Source organism: Lolium rigidum, chromosome 6 (assembly GCF_022539505.1).
Source record: "Lolium rigidum isolate FL_2022 chromosome 6, APGP_CSIRO_Lrig_0.1, whole genome shotgun sequence".
Taxonomy (NCBI): Eukaryota; Viridiplantae; Streptophyta; class Magnoliopsida; order Poales; family Poaceae; genus Lolium; species Lolium rigidum.
This window is the reverse complement of record NC_061513.1, coordinates 337,484,203-337,489,854: the sequence shown is the minus strand read 5'-3', so window position 1 is coordinate 337,489,854 and position 5,652 is coordinate 337,484,203. Positions and strand designations below refer to the sequence as shown.

Sequence of the window (5,652 nt, the reverse complement as noted above, 5' to 3'; positions counted from 1 at the left end):
ACTGTTCTTCCGCACCACACACGGAAAAAGCCTTCTATGTGCCATGGGGTAGGCCCGCGAGCTAGACGAATAACTCACGACTCGACTCGAACTTGACATGTTTGAGTCGAGCCTAGTTTCAATTTTTGCAGTTAAACGAGTTAGAGCTAAACCAGCCGAGTTCACCTAGCCGTGAGTAGCTTATTTAGCTCAGTAAAAAACAAAATTAGACTATCTTCTAAGAGCACTAAGCTCCCAGGGTTCTGCGTCCCTGTGGTTGATTTGGGTGTCGCTTTCGATGGGCCTTTTTTTGAACATTCTATATTAGACAAGCAAGCCGCCTCATTAAAAACTTTCCAGTCCCCTTCGGTACCCTGGAAGGAAAAGAGTGCGTCAAGAACTTGATGTCCCCAATCAAAGTATGGTTACATCATCCACCAGGTGTGGATACAAGAAAAAAGGCGGGCTCTCAAGCCAAAAAATTACAATTTGGGTCCTCTACCGATCTAACTATTTGATGAGCCGCTTTGTTTTCTTCCCTTGAACAGTGAGATATAGAAATTTCATTGAAGCCAACCATCATAGTCCTGCACTCATCCAAGTAGGCCACGCCAATAATCCTATTCTCCAAAGGGAACTTATAAGCATTGACCACTTCTAGGCAATCTGTCTCGACAATCAAATTGTTACAGCCAGTGCGTTCAGCCAATCGTAGCCCATCCCTTACCGCTTGAGCCTCTGCAGTAGTAACATCGATGACCCCATCAATTTCTACTCTGCAGGCTGCTAGAAACTGCCCTTGCGAATCTCTGATGATGCACCCCGTGGAGGCCTTCCTCGTCGCCAGATCAACTGCGGCGTCAGTATTTAATTTAACTTTACCTCCCGTGGGTTTAGTCCAGCCTTTTTTGATCGTCCCGTTTATATTTACTCTTGCTCGGTTACAGTTTGCCACCATTGCCTTTATAGATAGCGCCATTCTGCTTGGAGATGGCGCTACACCTTTATGCTTCAATTCTCTGCGGCGCCACCAGATGAACCAGGCTGCCGTGGCGATCACTTCTCTCGTTTGAACACCTCCAATTTGGTTAGCAGCTAGTTGCTTGGATCGGAGCAGCGTCTCCAGGATGACACTACCAGACCGGTCCTCCTCAGCTGCTGCTTGAATAATATTCCATATACCCGGAGCCTCCCATGTTTCCTTTGCTCGATCACACTTAAAAATCATGTGAGCAATGTCTTCCGCTCCCCATTCGCATACATGGCATTGTCCAGATCCACCAAGATGTTTATTTGCTAAAACGCACATACACGGTATGATCCCATGTAGAGCTCTCCAGGTAAATATTTTCACCTTGGCCGGTACTGTTAGCTTCCAACAAATATCCCTGACTGGATTTATCTCAGAATTTCCGACTTCATCTCTTCTCCTCGCTCTACTTCCGTATTGGTGTTGCCATTCCATATGATATGCTGATTTTACCGAGAACATTCCATTCTTTGTGCCAAGCCAGGCTATAGAATCCTCCTCCGCCAGTGGTGATAGGGGAATGGCTTGAATTCTCCTTACATCTATTGGGTAGAAGATGTCATGCAGCAGTTGCTCATCCCAAGATCCCGTACCTAGATCTATCAGATCTTCCACCTTGTCAATGATAACATTGTTTCGCCTAGAAAGCACTCTTCCATTGGGGCTGTTTGGCAGCCATGGATCTTGCCATATATTAATATCCGAGCCAGTACCAACTCTCCATATATAACTCCTCTTAAATGTATTCATGCCCGCCATCAAGCTCTTCCAGGTGAAAGATGCACCTTTTTTAACTCGGCATGCAGTAGATCACCTGAAGGATAGTATTTTGCTCGCAGAATTTGAGCACATAATGAATCAGGGGCTTCTACTAGTCTCCAGATCTGTTTGGCCAACATAGCCAAATTAAAACAATGTAGGTCACGAAATCCCATACCTCCTTGTTTCTTTGGCGTACACATTTTCCACCATGAATACCAGTGCATCGCCTTCTTCCCATCCTTTTCACCCCACCAGTATCGAGCAATAGCAGCCGCAATGGCCTTGAAAATTCCTTTTGGCAGTTTAAAAACAGACATAGCATATGATGGAATTGCTTGAGCCATCGCCTTCGATAATATCTCTTTCCCTCCCATCGAGAGGTTTTTCATATTCCATCCACTGATGATTTTGCAAACCCGATCCACCAAGTGTTGGAAGCAATCCGAACGATCAACTCCTACATGTGATGGAAGACCAAGGTATTTTTCTGTTAAAGCCTCCGCCTCAATATGAAGGGCTGTGCATACAGCCAACTTGTTTTCTTCTCCTGTATTAGGGCTGAAGTAAATACTTGACTTTGGGTCACTCACCAATTGTCCAGAACTGGCACAATACAAGTCCAACACCCTCCGAACAGCTGCAGCATTAGGCGCATCCGCCTTCATTAGAATCAGTGAATCATCGGCAAATAAGAGGTGAGATACCGATGGTGCCCCGCGACACACTCTGACTCCTTGAATGCCACCGCTCTCTTCTTCATGTGTTAGCAAGCATGAGAGACCCTCAGCACAAAGCAGAAACAGGTACGGCGAGAGTGGGTCTCCCTGCCGCAGCCCCCTTGTCGGAATAAAGACCTCCGTCTCGTCCGAATTAAACCAAACACGATATTGGACAGTGGTAACGCAAGACATAATCAGATTTGTCCATTGCTCCACAAAACCCAATCTGTTCATCATATCTCTCCGAAAACCCCACTCAACTCTATCATATGCTTTATGCATATCTAACTTCACCGCACAATAACCATGCTTCCCTTCTCTTCTTCCCTTCAGAGCATGCACACATTCGTAAGCCACCAGGACGTTGTCAGTAATCAAACGACCCGGTACAAAAGCACTCTGACTTATACTGATAATTTCAGGCAGGATAATCTTCAGCCTATTAGCGAGCACCTTCGAGATTATCTTATATAGCACATTACAAAGACTGATTGGTCTGAACTGTGTAATCATCTCCGGGCTCTCCACTTTCGGAATAAGAATTATTGCCGTCTCATTCCACCCTACAGGAATTACACCTGTTTGCAAAGAAACCAAAACCTCATTAGTAATAGCACCGCCTATATAGGGCCAAATTTTTTTGAAAAAATAGCATGCATTCCATCCGTACCTGGTGCTTTGAAATCGCCTATTGCAAAAAGAGCCTTCTTCACTTCTTCCTCCGAGAAAGGAGAAACTAGTCTTTCATTCATCTCAGTAGTTACTCGAGGCTTTACCCTTTCAATCAAGTTCGGGTCAGTATCTCCAACCTCCGAAGAAAATAACGGTGAGAAATAGTCATGTATGATCGGTTTGATCATTGCATCCCCTTCTCTCCATCCACCATTCTCGTCTTTTAACTTCACAATTAGGTTCTTTTTCTTTCTAGCTTTTGCATAGTTGTGAAAAAAGGCCGAATTTCGATCGCCATGAGTCAGCCAGTTAACTCTACTGCGTTGCATCTTGTAGATCTCCTCTTGCTCAAGGATCCTTTCTATTTCCTCCGTAAGTTCCTCTTGCCTTTTTGAATTTTCTTCCGTCAAATCCCCTTTGATCACGTCTTCAAGTTTTCTCGCCAAGACCCTTAACCTGGCTCTCGGTTTTTTCAAAACAGTACCATCCCAAGCGTGTAAAGCTTTCTGAACTGAAGCAACTGCTCTGGCTACATCACCGCCATTCTCATATAAGCTTGCATCCTACGCTGCCTGTACTACCTCGCCAACGCCCTCTTCCTTCAGCCATTTACCCTCAAATCTTTTCCTTCTCACTTTCCTAGACATCGCAGTCGCTTTGTAATACTCAGTATCTAGCAAGATCGGTCGGTGATCCGATCTTAACCCCTCCTGATTGGACAAACAAGCATAGGGAAAGAGCTGAGCCCATGTTTCATTACTGCGTGCGCGATCGAGTCTCTCTCTCATACCAGATGCACGCCTACTTCTCTTCCTTCTCCACGTGAAGGTATCGCCTATGTACCCAAGATCCTCTAAACCACAATCGGAAGGGTTAATTATTGGTTTGCCACTACACCCCGCGCAACACTCAGTTTTGCCACTAGAGCAGAATGGTGCTCAGTTTTGCCACTAGTCTGTGTGCAACGACTCCTTCCGTGAGTCTGCCGTTTCATTCAGGTCAACGTCCTTGACTCGGCTGTTTCAGGTGGGACCAGGCGGAGACGCATTTGAAAAGAGGACCGGCTGTTTCAGGTGGGACCAGGCGGAAACGCATTTGAAAAGAGGACCGTTGCTGGCCGTTTCACGTGGGACCCACAAGGCAACCGTTGGAGCTCAACCCCATTTAAAATCCCTGATCGCGCGGCGGAGCTCGCAGCGGTGAGAAGAAATCGACGGGGTTGGAGATGGCCCCTCGCAGAGGTGCGGCGCGGGCGACTGAGAGGGCCTTGTTGACGGGGAGCGCCGCCGACGGCGGGAGCTGCGTGAGGGCGCAGCCGTCTGCCAGAAGCACCTCACGGTTCAGATCCCGCGCCACCTCTATCCACGTCTTCTTCTAGCTCCCGTGCCACCTCTCGGTTCGAGCTTCCGGTGCGCATGGAGATGCCGATCCTCCTCTGTCCGCGGTGCGGGCGCCCGTTGATCGGAGGATTTCACGCACACCGAAGAACACCAATCGTCCGTTCTACGTGTGCAGCAGCGAGAAAGGGGTAAGAATAGTGGAAATTTCAGTATTTTGTGCATAGTTTGTGCTCAATGTGGTTGATCTCTTTCGTGTGCTTGCAGATCAAATGCTTCTTCGTTTGGGTCGATGTTTTGCTCCAGACGCTGATGAATCAGCTGCTAGATGAGCACGAAGAATGGTTGCCCATGTTGCCACAGACGACACGGGTCGCCGCGATAGCTAGTGTAGAAGAGACGCAGGGCGGATCACGCATTGACAGAGAGGTAGCTTTTGAGCTAAGGTGGATGAACCAGAAGATTAGAGAGCTCGAAGATCAATCAAAAATTTGGAATTACATTTGTGCATTTGTAGGTGGTATTGTCATCGCACTAGGTTTAATGTTGACATTGTATGGAAAGGCATGAATTTGTGATGAATTTGTAAGCTTCAAATTGTATGAACTTGTAAGCTTGAATTTGCAAGCTTGAAATAAATAAATCTGATCAAAATTCGATAGTGGCAAAGATTTGGCTTTGGGCAGATGAGAAGGGTGTTTAAAAAAACGGTGAAAAATGAAATAACAAAAAAGGGTGCGGCTAGGACTCGAACCCAAGACTGCTTTGTTTGGTAGCGTGTAGGATTGCTCTGGTAACCAGTGGGGTGGATGGACAGATATTGAAAAGCAGAAGGAAGAAATCTAGCTATAGTTAGTTCTAGTTCGTGACTTGGTTTTTTTTTACAGAATTCGTGACTTGGTTTATGGTGTAAGGACGCATATGTTTGTTCTTTGTGTTTATGCACGCTGCTTAACCAAAAAAAGGGTGCGTCTTTGTTATTTCAAGCATTACGTGTTTGTGGTTTAGGTTGGAAAAATAATCAAACAAACAAAAAAAGGTGCATCTTTCTTTTTTTGCGAGGGTAAAAGGGTGCATTTATCTGATTTCAAGCATTGCGTGTTTGTGATTTTTTGTTTCATACTTATATGGGTACCCTACTTATATTACATCA

The 5,652-nt window shown here is 45.9% G+C and overlaps 1 long non-coding RNA gene across 1 annotated transcript; it reads left to right on the top strand.

The window, feature by feature from the left end:
- Window positions 1-4,638: 4,638 nt before the first annotated feature.
- Window positions 4,639-5,081, top strand: LOC124659830. Its single transcript, XR_006989717.1, has 2 exons — window positions 4,639-4,690; window positions 4,767-5,081. It is a non-coding gene; the product is annotated as an uncharacterized LOC124659830 (long non-coding RNA).
- Window positions 5,082-5,652: the final 571 nt, after the last annotated feature.